The 17,940-nt window shown below is 34.5% G+C and overlaps 1 long non-coding RNA gene across 1 annotated transcript; it reads left to right on the forward strand.

The window, feature by feature from the left end:
- Nucleotides 1-9,872: 9,872 nt before the first annotated feature.
- LOC109248446 (uncharacterized) lies at nucleotides 9,873-17,344 on the forward strand. Its single transcript, XR_002072058.2, has 3 exons — nucleotides 9,873-10,005; nucleotides 14,161-14,241; nucleotides 17,019-17,344. It is a non-coding gene; the product is annotated as an uncharacterized LOC109248446 (long non-coding RNA).
- The last annotated feature ends 596 nt before the right edge of the window (nucleotides 17,345-17,940 follow it).

Raw genomic sequence — 17,940 nt, forward strand, 5'->3', positions numbered from 1 at the left:
GGAAACACCATTGCTCATAAAGTCAATTAAATAAGATATTTACAGAAAATAAAGTGCCTACTGTTTAGCAAGTCTTCAATAAATGCTTTGTGTTGTTTCCTTCTCCAGTTTTCAGCTGAACTCCTTACTTAAAACTACATTTCCAATTAACTTATTAAAGAAGAATGGGACTTCTCATAGGATGATCATTGGCAAGAAAGGAGAAAAAAGGAAAATTATATATAGTATTTGGTCTAAACATGACATAGCTGTGATTTTGTTTCTTATCTAATACATTTTATACCAAATAAATCTCATTTGTCCACATGTTTACAATAATCGTGGCATTCCATTCCAAAACTTCTGACTGCTTTCTTAAAATGCCTCAGTATTTACTAATAAATGTAAAGGGGGAGCATTTCACTTGGCCATCTGAAATCTGAATAGCTCGAGGTTATAGGACTCAGTGAGTTAATGGGATGAAATTTGTGGTTTAGCAGACAGCTTTCTAACATACTGTCATAAATGGACTGAATGAAATACTATAGGCTGTCTTCTAAGAAAGAATCTTTCAGCATGTAGCTATGATTTCAAAAAAGTTACAGATTTGTAAATATTCTACACATTAATGTATAAGGGTTTGTAAAGGAAATCATGTGAACTAATCATTCCCATGAAGAAAATCCACATATACTTATCTGATAGTTTAAAGAAAATCATTCTACATTTATCTGGATAAATGAAGAACAAAAAGAAATCATTTACATAAATAAGTGATATTTATACCACCTACAGAAATACATTAATATCAAAACTATGCTCTTGAAGCCAGTCACTATAAAAAATTATATTTGATCTACCAACGCCCATTCTGAAAAGTCTGTTTTTTTAAATCTTGCAAGATGTTTCAGGATTAGCATCACTATAAAACCTTAATGTATATGTATTTAACAAAAAAGTGTATAAAATACAAACAGGTTGATGAAAGAGTATTTAATAGCATTGTTTTTCTTGGTTTTTCATGCAGGATTTATAATTACACAGACTCCTTAGGCAGTGTTTCTTAAAATTGGAATGTAAACACAGAATATGAAAACTATATCCACATATTCAGAAATCGGTGGGTTCTTTGATCCTATCAGATTAGCCATAATGTAATCCCATGGCAAAGCTGTTCCCACATCTTCCAATATTCACCATTTCCATCTAACATGGAACACTGAACTAGGCAAAGCCTCAGGTGAAGCAGTCTCTGCAATCTTTTTTAATGTTTATTTTTGAGAGGGAGAGAGACAGAGCACAAACAGGGGAGGGGCAGACAGAGAGGGAGACACAGAAACTGAGGCAGGCTCCAGGCTCCCAGCTGTCAGCACAGAGCCCAATGTGGGGCTTGAACTCACAAACCATGAGATCATGACCTGAGCCAAAGTTGGACCCTTAACTGACTGAGCCACCCAGGTGCCCCACAGTCCCTATAGATTTTTAACCCTACTAAGCCTGCAGCAAAATCTTCTCTGGTATCAAAAAGGTAAATGGGGGGCGCCTGGGTGGCTCAGTCGGTTGGGCGGCCAACTTCGGCTCAGATCATGATCTCGCGGTCCGTGAGTTCAAGCCCCGCGTCGGGATCTGTGCTGACAGCTCAGAGCCTGTATCCTGTTTCAGATTCTGTGTCTCCCTCTCTCTGACCCTACCCTGTTCATGCTCTGTCTCTCTCTGTCTCAAAAATAAATAAACGTTAAAAAAAATTTTTTTTAAAAAAAAGGTAAATGAAATTAAGGAGCAATAATATATGGCTTGCCTTGTTTATTTTTTTAATCTTTGATCTGGAAGACACATCCACACTGTCTACTAACTGCGAAACAAACCAAACTTAGTGTGTTCACCATTTGAAACCTAAAGTCAGTGCTTCAAAACAAACAATTAGTAATGTTTTCCTTTATTTAATTCTGATACCAGTTTATTCATGACACTTTAGTTCCATCTCTGAGATGGCAATGTCAGATGTGCCAATTTGACAGCAGAAGATTAAAACCAAAAGCAGGTGAACATCTATCATTCTAAAATGGTGTTATTTTTACTCAGGTAAGTTTTCCAATGTATTTAAGAGTTGACCTCTATCATGATTTTTTTCAAGAGCAAAAAGAGAAAATATCACAAAAATAGAAAATAAAGCTAGCCTTCATAAAGTAGAGCATGGACTTTTCAAACAGCAATTCTCTCACTTCCCTATGAACATCAATAGCATTGCAAACCAGACATGTAACAAAAAAAGAGAAATACAATATACCCTGAAAGTAGAAAACAAGGTCAGAGGTGAGGCTTTAGCTAAAAGACTTTCTTTAGGCAACAGAGACAGCAAATCAAACTTATGCTTTCTTTTTGTTGGAATCCTCATAAAAAAAGCCTAATACCTCAGGTTTTTATTTTTAATTTTCCTTCCATGGAGTGCTTTATTAACACTTTCCTGCTTCATTATTTTCAAGCATATTATGCACCAGCCAGCATTTGAAAAAGACTATTAGTAAAGAAAAAGAAGGGAAGAAGGAGGAGGAGAGGCAAGAGGGCTAAAGGGAGGGAGACAGAACAGAAGAGGGAAAGGGAGGGAGGGAGACAGAACGGGAAAAGATAAGGGAAGGAGAGAGAGAGAGAAGAGGGTAGAGAGAGGAAGGAAAAGGAAGAACAATTGGAGGAAGGGAGAGACATGTTTTCACGTCAATCTGATAAACTGATTTGGGTAAGCAACCCTTACTATTAATAGATAAGTGTAAAAAATCTTTCATGGCATAAGGCCATTCCAAATAATTTTACTGGGTATGAGATCATATTTCTCTATCTTTATCTTTCATCTACCTTATGATTTCCAAATTTATTATTCTTTTGCCCCTTTTATCAAATAATTCTACAAATGTACATCTACCACAGTTTTCACTACTAATTTTGTTTCATTTATCCAATGGAAGTATTCATATCCTGGCGATTTATTTCTATTTCCCCTAATGTATTTGTTACTTGTTCCTCTTTGCCTCCCCTCTTTCTCTTCCTAAGTTAAGACATCATTTTATCATAGGGATGCATGTGGTATGTTACTGGTTTTTTTGTTTGTTTTTGTTTTTTTTTTTTTTTAAGTTCAGTCTTAAGGAATCAACAAAAGCGAAGTTGAGTCATTAGGATAACAATCTATTTCAATTACCTGAATTAACCTTATTCAAAGCTCACTTCCAAAGGGCAGATTGTTATTTTACGGAAACAAATGTACTTATTTATAATCAATAATTGCTTAAATAATTTACAATTAATCAAGACTAACAGAGAAAATATAAAGCATTTTGACTTTTATCTGGTAGTGTATTAAATAACGTATTTTTTTCATTTATGAGATTATTATTCACCTACACAATTGCATCTGATTTTCACTTATTTTATTCCATCTTAAAATGTACTTGGCCAATAATAAAGGTGTCTATTGTATAATAGAAATCTTCATGGGGAGCATTAGATTTAGAAGTCTATCTAGGAAATAATGAAGAGATTGGGACTAAATTCATAGTGGAGGGAGGGGAATAAATGGTTCTATTTGTAAAGAGGAGGGGCACAGAACACTGTACAACAATTCTCCCTGAAACATCTGAAAATTGATCTCAGTTTGAGCTGAAGTCCTTACCAGCCTCACCTCAACAAAGTGCCCAAATGACTTTTTAAAAGGGTACAGCTCAAACCGGGGGAGAATGAGGGAAAGGGCAGGTTTGAAACTTACAGTGTTTCTATAATCAATACTCTGCTCCTGAACAAAAGTGTAAAGAGGCGCACAAATGTACTAAACCGCATTTCAAAAATGACATCGTAATTGCTGGCACTGCCCAGCCTACCCTGGCCTCAGCATTGCCAGGTTTTAAATTTATTTCAAACTGTTCTTCCCAAGTCTGCCTAATTTTTTTTTGTCCAAATAGCAGCAACTCGCAGTTAGTGAACAAAGCTTCAGGATTTTTTTTACTTACAGCTAAATTTAACTTTACCCATCCAATAAAAAAGAAATAAGGGAGCCTTTATTATCTCCCTGGATTTCTGGGTATGATACCACATCATAGAGAAGTGGTTATTAGAGACAATGGCCTACCAAGGTGAAGTTTGTAATAAAGCCTATTATGTGGTTTCACCATTGACACTAATGGAATGTAACAGTGATTTAGAATGATTTAATGGTTCCCAGGTTGTGCTCTAATAGTGCTCTTTATATTATGATGTATATCACAAAACCTAATGTGGCTGTTGTGATATATTGACAGTATTCATGCTGTTTCATTTTTTTAGGGGAATTTAAAAAACTGTCAAAGAGGAAAATTAATAGGCTGCAACTGCTTTATTTTCAAGGGTTCTGTTTTTTAAATGTATGTGCATAAATTTCCATTTGGTGCCACTCTCAGGCTAATAAATTCATTTGCATTTTTATTCTGAGATGATAAAGAAGTGTGCATGTGTGTACACTTGCATGTGTATTTCTGCACTGTACAGCTATACATATATATTTGTGTTTGAAATCCAACTTGGAGAAGTTTTATAATACGTCATTTTAGAATATGCTTACAAAATGGTTCTGTTAGATTAAAATGCACCTGAAGGAACATTGCAGAAGAAATCACAGTTTTACTATGTAAGATAAAATTATCTAGTTCGAATTGTGAGGCAAAAGGCTACAGATTTAGTACTAGCTCACTAAACAAACAAACAAACAAAACAAAACAAAAACAAAAACACCTGGGTATCTGTCATGTGAGCTCATAGATTTCTCAGGAAAAGAACAGAATTATTTGAAAGAGTTGAAGTGAGGCATCATTATGCTCTTGTAGCTTGTAAGCATCACAACAATGCCTGATCTTTTAAGTATTGAGGCATATTGTGAACTTAAATAGAAGGTAGACATCACTGCAAATTTTAAGCCTATTATTTTTTGAAAGTTGTAGAACTGGAGGGCTTCAGATAAAAGGGAAAGAGGGAAGGTTTTCAGAAGCCTCCATATTCCACCTCTCAAGCATGTGATCCTACTGAAAAAAATTTTGGGGGGAGGGGTGGAGGTGCCTGGGTGGCTCAGTCAGTTGAGTGTCCAACTTTGGCTCAGATCATGATCTCATGGCTTGTGAGTTCAAGCCCCGTGTTGGGCTCTGTGCTGACAGCTCAGAGCCTGGAGCCTGCTTCGGATTCTCATCTCTCTCTCTCTCTGCCTCTCCCTCACTCATACTCTGTCTTTCTCTCTCTCAAAAATAAATAAACATTAAAAAAAATTTCTTTAAGTAAACTCTGCACCCAATGTAGGGCTCAAACTCATGAACCTGAGACAAAGAGTAGCGTGCTCTACCAACTGAGACAGTCAGGTGCCCCTATTTGATCTTCCTTTTTAATAATCTGATCAGTTTGTTCTCTTTCTTTAAAATGTATTACATCCCCCTTTTTCAGGTTGCAATCATTTCTTAAATCTAAAACCTTTATAAATCCCACTTACGAAATTAAATTTATGAACTTATCTTCTTCCTTTCTAGCCCACAGCAATTTTCATGTTTCTGATCTCCTTTTATAGTCAGCTAATATATAGTTCAGTCATTTGCTGTCTCATAAGTATATTTTAAGTAAACACATGATAAGCACACATCACATACTTTCTAATTATTTGACAGATTAGTGTGATTCCGTACAACTCCACACAACTCTAGTGCTATGAAAGCAGACCATGCTTTCTTATGGAAAAGGTGGCTATCACATTATATTGGTTGGATATGAAGCCTTTCAGACATTGGATTACTTCAACAAAAAAATTAACAACTTGAACATGACAAGAGCTTTTTTCCTTAGAGGAAATATACTCCCAAACTCTACAGTTAATTCATTACAAACTCGTACAACCCAGAAAAAATATTACTTTAAACTCTTATTTAAGGTACTTAATTTTCCTTAGGTTATTGCTACCATTGTATCTTAAATGTAATCATAGATATACTTGAATACGTATATAATTTTTACTTTGAGTGACCTCCTCCACCTGTATAAAGATCACCAGCTTTGCATACATCAAAAGCACACGAGTATATGTGTGCCTATGCACATAGGGTGACTTCTGGTGATTATTAACTAGAAGAGAAACAGTATAGTATTTTAACTCAATACATACAGGCAACATATTTATACAGTTATGTGTATTAACTTCAGGGTATTTTTAAACTAACACTTTTTTAAGTATATCCCACTTAATAATGAGGTAGTTATTAAATTAAGTTTATCTAAAACTGTTCATTTGAAACCTATTGGTCGTCTTAAACTCTCTTTGCCAAAGTTGGCAAATAAAGAAAAAGTAAGTAGAAAAGGAAGATAAAAGTATGGGTAAACAAAAAAAAAAAAAAAACATTCTATTCTTGCCTAGGAATATTCAATATTACAAAGATTGCAATTTTCCCCACAAATTATAAATAAATTTAGTATTACATAAATTTTGGCAAAATGGCAACAAAATGATAGCCTGAAAAAAAAAATCAAGGAATATATTGAAAGAAAAAAAACTACTATTAAAACACTTTTAAAAACAAATTTAATTATAATAGCTCATAACTAGCATTCAAATAAACAGAAAGATTTAATGAAGTAGAGAGTCCACAAATAAGTTCAAAGACACACTGGAATTTAGCAAATGACAAAGGTGGTGACTGAAATCTGTAAAGAATAGATGTTTTCACTGAGAAATGGTATGTGGACAACCAGCTAGCCATTTGGGGGAAAAAATGGAACAAAAATGGTTGCAGCAATATTTATCTCAAAATAAATACCCAATAATCAAAAATTTCAATTTAAAAATGTTAAGAGATCTAAAGGAGATCACCAGCTAATTAAAAACATAATAATTTGTGGTTATTTGAGTATAGAAGGCCATTATAATTATAGACAAAACCCTTAAACCATGAAGAAAAATGATTGATAAATCTGACCACATAAAATGGAAAACTAAAGAAAGGATAAACCAAATCAAAGAACAAAGTAGAGGAAATATCTGCCATAGACAAAAACTTTAGCAAATATGTAAGAATTTTTTTAGAAATCAATACAATGTTCAACCCAACAGAAAGAAAATGATCAAAGGACAAGAATAATATATATCACAATAAAATGGTAAAAATCATAAAAAATTAAAAAAAAAACAGAACTCTGCTGTGAAACACAACAAAACAAATGTATCACACTAATTATGTGATTTTTTTTCCCCATTTAAAGGACAGTCCCCAGTGCTGTCAAGGGTGTGGAAACATACATTCTATATTATCGATTATATCAATGCAGTTTTTAAGGCAATATGTTAAAATCTACCAATATTATCCAATAAACAAGAAAAAATGCTTATCTTTATTAGCAATCATGGAAATACAAATTAAAACAACGAGATTCTGTTATATGTGGCAAAGAATGTCTAAAATTAATAAGACATTTAACATAAAACAGCAGAGATTTTCTTATACTCTTATATAGTGGGGAAATAAATTGGTGCAACCAGTTTGGAAAATTGGTATCAATTTTTCAATTGAATATATGAATAATTTATGACCCAGAACTACAAGTAATTATACACACAGACAAAAAAACTTGCACATGTGCACGGTGTTGAGAACATTATTTGTAATATTCCCAAAATGGAAATCCAAATATTCATCTGACATAGTGTGAATAAATCATTCAAGTGGTATTCACAAAATGAGCACTGTACAACAATGAAGATGACTCAACTATTGTATACACAACTACAATGAAGAATTTGTCAAATATGTTAAGTGAAAGGAGCCAGATCCAAAAATGATTCTATGTATATAAAGACCACACAAAATTTAGCTTTAAAATTAGAAGTCAGAATAGTGGACAGAGAGGAAGAGGAAGGGAAAAAAAGGTGTGAGTAGCAATTGGCAATGGTCCAAAGGACGCTTCTGGATTGCTGTCAATTTAGTATTTCTTGACCTCCCTAGTAGTCACTCACTTGTGATTATTCTTTGAGCTTCAGGTTTTGTGCAAATGATCTGAATGTGTTATACTTTATGATAAAAACTTTATAAAACAAGAAAGAACAAGTTAAAGAAAAAATAAAGAGATACTAGTTATAATTTTTAATACTCAAAAAAAGGTAGCTTGTCATAATGGCCCTTAATAATAACAGTAACTTCTAAGCCAGTAATTTAAGAATAGAAATGTAAACAGAGATATACCTGAAAAGGAGATTAATCATCCATTGATTTTAACCTGCTGATACAAATCTGCTATTAAATATAGAACCATAAAATTCACAAATAATTTTTTATACACACAAATTTTCTGCCTTCTTATCCTCATTTTAATTAAGAATATGGAAAATTTTCTGATGAATATAAACAGACTAAACATTTTATGGCTAATAAATTTTATGACTTTTTACAACTGTGTACTTGGTAGATTATCTTTATCCTCTGGGAGTTGTTCCGGGTCCTAATCCTTAAAGAAAACTCCAGGCCTGAAGAGAATAAAGGTATTCTCTTCTACCTTTATCACTTAACCAATGTAATATTTATTAAACTCCTAGTATATTCTGATTACGATAAGAAAGAAGACATAGTTTTTGATCCCATGCCCTTAGAGACCAATTTAATAAGAGATGAGCCCACATAAAGATCACTTTGTTTACACCATACCACATGGTTCACCTTAGGAGTCTTACCTTTCCTTAAAATGAAAAATGGGATTTCAATTTGGAAGAGCATCGAGTGGCTCTCCTTACATGGGGAAATTATAGCATCTTCGCTCCTGTTATGGAAAAGATGCAGTTTTGCTGGGAGAGCGTGGGTCTCTGAGCCAGAAATAATCTGTTTCAAATACAGTTCTGGCTTTACCTAGCCTCAGTAAAGACAGCTTAACAAATGAAAATGAGTATCTCGCAATTCTGTGTCCGTTAATTGGAGTTATACAGACTGACTGGTTAGCTTTAGGTGCTTAATAAACTTTAGTTACCTTCTCCCCTTTCAACTGTGTGCTATAGTTATTTGTCTAGTGTCTTACCCACCATATTGGTCTGTAAGCTTTCTGAAATTAGGGATCACATCTTATTCTTCTTTATACCCCTTACAGAGCTTGGCATAATGCCATGTGCAGAACTGAAATTCCATATTTGCTGAAGGAATGAAATTTTTTCAACCACATATTGACTATGAGAAATGAAGATAAGATATGTGCCCTTAATTCTGCTGAAGCTAAAGGAGAACTTACTCAATTAACCCAAACTGAATGATGCTTTACTCACATTCATTCTAGAGAAAACTAAATATATACTTAACAATTGTCGTTAGGAACATAAAGTTATTATACAAAAAGTGAAAAGTGACTCACTGAATTTCATAAGGAGACTGTAGGAAAAAATAAGTTTCAACTCATTGAAGAAGCTTTTAATACAACGTGTAGCTATATGACTGATTTTTTGTTCTGCTTGTAGAATCAAGTTATTCCTTTATAGTCATAATGCTTTTTGCAGATAGACATGATGCTAAATTTTGGAATTTTGTATAAAATATACCCTCACCAGAAATAGCTTAGCTATTTGATGCCAGGATGTAAAAGGAATAGACAAATTAATGCCAAGGTCCTTTAAAGCCCTATGATTCTCTGACCTATTTGGTTTTCCCTTCTAGTTCACCTGTTAGGAAAGCTTTGAAAACTTTAAACAGATAATTAGACAACTACAGAAAGAACTCTAAAGCTACCCAACCATTCCTCTTATTCTACAATGGTACATCATAATGAAGAGTATCAATGTTCTAGGTGACAAAGGTCATATATATATAAGATAGGTAATAATCATACCATTATGTGTTAATAGCACACCATATCCCATCCTACTGTATTTGAACTTTCCATGAAAACAATAGCCTGTGGTGAAACAGCTTGTCATGGATACTAATGAAAAATTGCCTGAGACATCCTGATGGGATTCCTCCTGCATTCATTCTGCCCTTAAGGTCTGGGAATTCAGTGAACACAAAAGTAAGATTTTCCTGTCTCTTATATTTTGGCAAGATTGTATACAAATTCTGAATACTTCAAGTGGGAAAAGTAACATGTGCAGAATGGTTTTTAGAATACAATCATACATCGATTAATCATTTTAGAGTGCTGAATGGCCAGAGGACAGGTTGGTAGAGGGGACAGCCATTTGTTTTCGACACCAAAGTTATTTCAAACTTATGAACAAACAGATGTTCCTCTTTGTTTCTCGTTTTGTATAGCACCTTCCCTGTGGGAGCTGGGCAAAGTCCTACATAACAGAAATAGGCAAAATGCCTCCCTATGTAACCTTAATGTCCTCTAAAAATAATAGTGCATTATCATCACTGGAGCTGCCTCTTTCCAAAGACTCTATATAGTAGGTTTTTAAAACGTAAATGGGGGGAATGACTAAGAAATACAAAGAATCTTTGTAAGATAATAAAATAAGATTTGAATAATTATTATTCCAATTTGATTCTTTAACTTTGGGTCAATTTCTAGTGCTTTAATTAGCAAAATCAAAATAACAAAAAAAGGCAATTTCCTGTACTCTCTTAGGTGTTTTTTTTTTTCATTTGCAGCCTGTAGCAATAATTATATTTTCCAAATGCAAAACACCTCATTTAAAATGGAAGCTTCCCAGAAGTTTGCCAACTCTTATGTCTTGAAGTAGCAGAAACAAGTAAACCTTTTTTTCTGACATCTTCCCCTGTTAAAACTCCTTTTGGCACACGCACTGAATGTGAATCAGCCACCGTGTAAATAAATTTCTGTGTCAATACTTCTTTTTCTCCAACACTTTTTATTGTAAAATAGTTTGCCTGCTGGAGTAAAAGAAAAAGAAAGGTTTACAAGTCAAACTAGTAGCAAACTTCTAATTTATACCCTGCATGGATAGTCTTTAAGCCACAGTTGACTATGTGTGTGTGTGTGTGTGTGTGTGTGTGTACACACACACACACACACACACACACACGTATGTATGTATGTATGTATGTATGTAAGTATGTATTAGCTGGAAACAATTCATCAAGTTAGTTACCCCCTTTCCTTTCAAATCCACTTGTATTACTAAAAGGTTGAGTAAAGACCTCTGGGGAACAAGGGCAATTTTTGACATGGGTCTCAACAGATTAAACTATGCAGGGACAATATAGAATACATTGGAGCAATAACATTATCACATCATAGGCTGATTGAGAGGCATTTCCTTGCATTTCTGTCCTTTTACCATAAGCCAATAGTAGCCACAGGCATTTGACTGGAGAGCCTGGAGGATTGACAGGCCTGGCAGTCATTACACGCTGGATTGAATACTAGATTACTCCAAAGTGGCTGAGGGTCAGGGATCAGTGTGTTCCCTTTTGGCACTAAATGACTTTAATATCCTTACTGTATTAGTCAATTACTTTAAAGCTGCTGCTCTCTGAGCTCTCTCTGCCCCCCTGCAGTTTACTATGGACATTTGAATTGCTCCCATACTTAACCCCCACATCTGCTTTTAGCTGTCAAAAGAACAGTGCTATCAGTGGAGCTATTGACAATATGAAAAGAACTGAGATACTTGCTGGAAGTGTCAAGAGGCTCTTTCTTTTGGCTGCTTAGTTTAAAAAAATAAAAAACTAAATAACTCAGTTATAAAGGTGGTCCTCAGAGAAAAGGAATTCAGCATCTTTTAACCCACTGGCATGTAAAGTGGCCAATAGGAAGAAAATGGTGGAGTTAACTTTTTTTTTTTACCACTTACTTCCATCAACTATGCATCATCTACGTGAGTTTTTATTAACTTTTGTGAACACACACTTTGAATACAACTGTGAAAGAGTGAGCACCTGAGTGAGGGCCAATATCAAAGTCTTTATTTCATTTCACAACGGTTCCAGTGATAGTGGAGAATTATACTGCACTTCTCAATTTATTGGTGCAACACAGTGAAGAATTTTATATCACAGCCACTGAACTTTAAAAGGTCTGGTGTGGCTTGGTGTTAAACCAACATGTCTAGATTAAATATGGACTAAGCTGATTTGAAATTTAAAACTACTTGAAAGTCATGCCTTCAGTGTTTCAGAAAAAGTGATAGGATTCCCACACGGGAGCACATCTGTTGAGCTGGCCCTGACTTTATGTGTGTACATGTATACAGTCTGCTTACATGTGAGTATCTGTGAGTGCTTGTAAGTCACAGTGCTGTGTAATAATAAAGGAAATTGCTGAAAGATTCTTAAGAGCTATTTCATATAGAAATTAAAAGATGAGACAGAAACTTAAAGATTAACACATTGCCGTTAGCTTACACCGAAAATATGGGAAAACCACTGATTTCCTACTTACAGAGCCTCCTTTCAGGAAGATCTAATGATTTGATCAAAAAGTATTCATTAACTGGGGCAGCTGGTGGCTCAGTCAATTAAGCATCTGACTCTTGATTTTGGATCAGGTTATGATCTCTGGGTTCCTGAGATCTAGCTCCCCCCTGTAGAGCTTAAGATCCTCTCTCCCTCCCCCCGCCATCTCTCTCTCTGCCCCTCCCTACCACCTATCCCCCCAACCCAGCACTAGCATACCTGAGAGCTCTAGCTCTCTCTCAAAATAAGTAAACAAACAACAACAACAAAAAAGAATACTCCTTAACTGTTCTGCTAAGTTTCCACTATTGATTTTAATTTTTGTGTATACTAAATTATATACAGATATAAGCAATTCTTCACAACATAAAATTTAAGCTAAAGCTTTATTTTCCTAAATTAGTGATTGAATTAACAAACACAATGGAAACTTTTTTTCACTTGTATCCAAACATTTGAACCTCTGAGGCTATGATTTCAGTGACCATCCATCTCTCTTCCCTAGAAAAGATTCTAATCAGGCATGAAAATGTATCACAAAACACTAGGTCAGGAGAAACACAACAGAGCCAACCCAAGACAAACTTGATAAAGAAATCAAAGTTTAGACTTCAAAGTCATTAGAAACAACAGTTTTGTCATCAGTAGCATTTTTAAGACAGTATAAAGGAGAAATAGCATGAAATTACAAGATTTGGGAACTGATCCACATTATTTGCTAAACATAAAACTTTTAATTGTTGAAAATGGTACCATCCTGACCCTAAAGATTTAAAATATGCCTTTAACTTCCAAAAAATACATGTTTCCAAATCTTGTAATTTCAAGCCATTTTCCCCTCAACTAAAATATAATTTTTATTAGTCTAGCTTTTATGAGCATAGATCTTGTAAATAAACAGGGAATAAGCTACATATACTTGAGTTGTTAAAAGCTGATTATGACTCGTATCATAGGAAAGCAGAGAGAAGACAATAATATGTATTTCTTTTCAATGGACATCTACTAAAAATATAAAGATTTGCCTTGGGAAATGATTTTGCTCATTTAAAATTTAGTCAGCAAAGGACCTTTACAAACTTAATACCTCTTGGCAATCATGGGTCATTAGCACTTTCCATTCATTTATATTTTGTTGTGTTTTGGGAATTGAGTATTCTGGGGAAGAAAGGTAGCCTGACAAGAAAGCGATTGAGTCAGCCCCCTTGATAGTTGGGATGACAGAAGGTGAAGAACTGTAGCTGCAGCTGACAACTTCTTTAATATGAATCACTTATAAATATTTACAATTCATAATTCAACAATAACTCTATGGGTAGCACATAAACAGAAGTATGTGATGGTTTGTTTGGAATCCTTATCATTACTGTTTTGAAAGGAGCATGTTTCTATTAGGAATTGTTTTTAACCAATTCATTTGGAAAAGTCTATTCTTTCACTGTTTCTAATAGATAACTTCCTCTTGCAGCTTACCTATCACATTTTATCTTTGTAAGAAACATAGCTTGCATTACCAAAGATTACCTTCCTCTCCAATCTGTCATGATGTTTAGGTGGATGCACTTAAATTATACTTCCACTAGAATATATTATAAATTAAGTAATTTTTTGGCAATACCATACCCTAGCTATCTTTTAAAGATAAGAATGATCAAAAAATAATAAAATAAAATAAAAATAATAAATAATAAAGATAAGAATGATCATCACTGCAAAATATACAAAGTAAAATTCTGTGGACTGTCTTCTGAAATACAAAAATCTACAATAATCTGTTGGTGTTGTATCTAATTTTCATTTTCAGAGATTTCATTATTGCTTCCCTGATGTAACCAGGAGGATTTAAATAACCAATGGGGGTGGATACTCCTTTCTTTCTGACCTGGTGAGTAATGAGGTAGACAATCCCCTAACCCATTATGCTTTCAGTTGTGGAGTGGGAGTGCAGTTAACTTTCATAGCATAGAAAAAAGTACATATCATTTATGACAAGGAAATATAAAGCATGTAGAATTATAATCTATGCATTTTAACATCTTTACTCAGCAATTACATAGCAAATTAACTAACAACCAGGATCTTTAAGAGTTTCCTCTCTATTATAGCACAAAATATGAATATTTTATATTCACATGTGTAGTACATCAGTCAATACTTCTTGATTTTAGAAAGAACACTGTAATTTCTGAAACAGAACACATCACCAGAAGGTACATTGGTTTTAAAAATAGACTTCCTTAAAGTAGTGAGAAAAGTTTACTTTACAAGTCAGATAAATACGGGTGAGAAAGCTTTTTAACAATGTGATCTTTTCCTTAACAATTATTTCTGAATCCTTCCTGCTTTTTTTATGAAAAGGAATATGCACGCAAGTATGTGCACACGTGTGCATGTTTAGTAATTCTGGCATAAAGAAATTGAGAGTTACTTGGGGCAGTATCGTTAGAATTATTTGAAACATCAATTTCCCTTTGAATTTGTATCATACAACAGTAATAAAAAAATGCAGAATTTGCTTGTCATGTATCACACTTCAGTATGTAAACAATTTACTGAGTAGCTTTGCATGAGAGTAGGGCTCAATAATTTTCGGTCTGAAAATGACATACACAAATAAAGGAACTAAAGCATGGAAAGTAACATATTTTGGTCTTATGACTAATGGTAACCTGGTGCTATTGAATTACTGAACTGTGTCTGAGAACTAATGAGAAAATTTTCCCAGGGGAATCTTTATCCAGTGCACTTGGAGAGCACCTCAGGGACCTATTCTGAGTCTGTCACCTTCCCCGTCTCATTGACACTCCACTTCTTTACCACCATTACACTGTGCAACCATTTCACTTCACACCTCACGATTAGAATATTAAAAGGAGAGAATACTATACGACTTGTTCCAGATAGCAGAGTTGTTTTTGACACTTAGAATAGAAATTGTCACCAGAATATCACAAAGACATGAGAGTCTCCAACTGAGTAGAACATTCTAAAGCTTAAAGCTATTTTATTTTACAGCTAATGAAAACTTTTCAAGAAATCTCTTAATGGCACATAATTCATTTACTCAGAGTTATTTAAGGGCTGCATAATTTTAACCACAAAGAATAATTGTACTTTTACAGTTACAAAAAAATGATTCTGCCATAGAATTCAGCTTGGACCATTATTCTATTGATCTTTTGTTGGTTATTGTTTCATTTGACCTTATTGTATACTTGGATAGAAGGTATGTGCCTAGACAGAGGGTGGCATTCTTGTATTGGGCAGTGGTTAAGATTAGCACTGTTACCCACAGACATCTTACTGTAGTAAACAAGTAGTAGTGAACAAAGACAGTGTTATTACTTCTAGAACTAAGAGTGATATACTTAATGGGACACTCCTACTTTCTGACACAAAGGAACAAAGAAGGGGGAAAGATAAGACCATTTAAGAATCTCTTCCCCTGGGGCGCCTGGGTGGCTCAGTCTTTAGGCATCTGACTTCAGCTCAAGTCATGATCCCATGTTCTGTGAGTTTGAGTCCTTTATTGGGTTCTGTGCTGATAGCTTGGAGCTTGGAGCCTGCTTCAGATTCTGTGTCTCCCTCTCTCTCTCTGCCCTTCCCCTGCTCACGTTCTGTGTCTCATTATTAAAAATAAACATAAAGAAATTTTTTTAATAAAATAAAATAAAAAAAGACTGTATTCCACTATTACAATGCTATATATTTATATTTGTTTTTGTAACAAATTATTATTTAGGGAATTCTCTTCTGAAAGATAAGAGCTACTTTTTTTTTTTTAATCAGAAGCAAAATCCCTTCCACCAAAAAGATAAAAATAGTGCTGATATGTTATTTTTGCCTTTCAAAAAACATGATGACTGCCTCTGTGGCTGCCTTTACTATATTCCTGTAGCAGAGTAAGCATTTTATTTCTATTGCTGAGGTCTGGCTACTAAATTAAGAGCACTGCACAATCACACAAAAGACCCTCCCATGTATACTTTGGGTTGGAATTTCTGAGTTCTGCCAATGACCTTAGCAGTTATCTGTATATTTTGCAAAATATAATTTGCATAATAAATAATATTCTCTTATTTACATTTTTTTTCATGTTTATTTGTTTTGAGAGAGAGAGGGAAAGACAGAGAGTATGTGTGCCCATGCAAGTGAGCAGGGGAGGGGCAGAGAGACATGGAGAGAGAGAATCCCAAGCAGGCTCCTCACTGTCAGCTCAGAGCCTGAAGTGGGGTTTGATCTCATAAACTGTGAGATCATGACCTGAGCCAAAATCAAGAGTGAGACACTTAACCAACTGAGCCATGCAGGTACCCCAATAAAATCCTCTTATCAATATTACTGCTACATTTGCCAATTAGCCAATTTGTACTCTTTTTAACAAGTGGTCAAATTCATCTATCTACAACATGGTCAAATGTAGAAAAATATTAGAGACAAGATTCTACAGAATGATAAACGTCCTTCCATTCTCCTTCAATAACAAAGCCTCTTTTTTCTATAGCTTAATCTTATTTCATTATTGGAACTCAATTGGGCTAGAAAAGAATGTAGTCCTGGTCTGGTCACTCAGGTTTACACTATGAATGTGCATGCTAGAATTTGGCATTTTTAAAATTTTCATTCCTGAATTGGCCTGATATATTGTTATTTCCATTTCAGAACCTTATTGCAAAACACCAAGTGGATAAATGTAAATTCTGAAGTTCCCTGGTTTTCTCCAGGACACACCCAGAAAGATTCATCACTCTGACAAAAGTTTAAATGCTTATAATCCATTTGTAATGGAGCATTTGGGATGGAATTAATATGGAGAACTACCCATTTTGAGGGAAGACTTATGGAAAAATTATCAGTTCAATATGGTAAGTCCAGGGAAAAAGAAAGGAATGAATTGGACTCAGCATCCTGGTGTCATTTGTTTCCAGTGTTCACTGAGCATCATTTTGCTACCTCTGATCCACTCTACATCATAAGAGGTGATCTTACCCCTTTGTCTCATGGATTTTTTTCCATTGCAAAAAAAAGGCATACAAAAGCTAAATTTGGGCTCTTTTCCTCTGCTATGAATCTAAAAACATTGTTCTTTTGATATATAATGTAGGTCTGTTACCATGTCTATTAATTTAATGTGATAGAAGCAAAAGAAAAGGACCAGAAAGCTCTAATTTCTGGCTTAATATTTGTATTTAAGTACTCAAGGATTAAAGTGATATTTGGCAAGTTGACTTTAGAATGCTTTTCCACATAGTATCTTGAGCTTAAGTAGATGAAACCTGGTGACTCTTGAGTGGTAATGATTCAAAATATAATTCACATGAGGGAATTAAACACACACTTATAATAAGCCTACATGAGCAGTCCATTACAAGGGTTTCCTTCATTTTCTATGCCAGAGTCACAAACTAACTTCAAACTTTGTCCCAGAGATGAAATCAAAAGTCCACCTCACATACATGAAAAAGACATCTCTACAGATTTAAACCAAGACCCGATTATTCAGGAGCAGCTTATTTGGCTCATGGCTAAGTCAAAGTTTGCTACTTCTGGGCATGTTTGACTATAGGGAACTCGCCCTCATTTT

This window comes from Panthera pardus, unplaced genomic scaffold (assembly GCF_024362965.1).
Source record: "Panthera pardus isolate Hobbes unplaced genomic scaffold, ASM2436296v1 HiC_scaffold_8, whole genome shotgun sequence".
In the NCBI taxonomy this organism is placed as follows: Eukaryota; Metazoa; Chordata; class Mammalia; order Carnivora; family Felidae; genus Panthera; species Panthera pardus.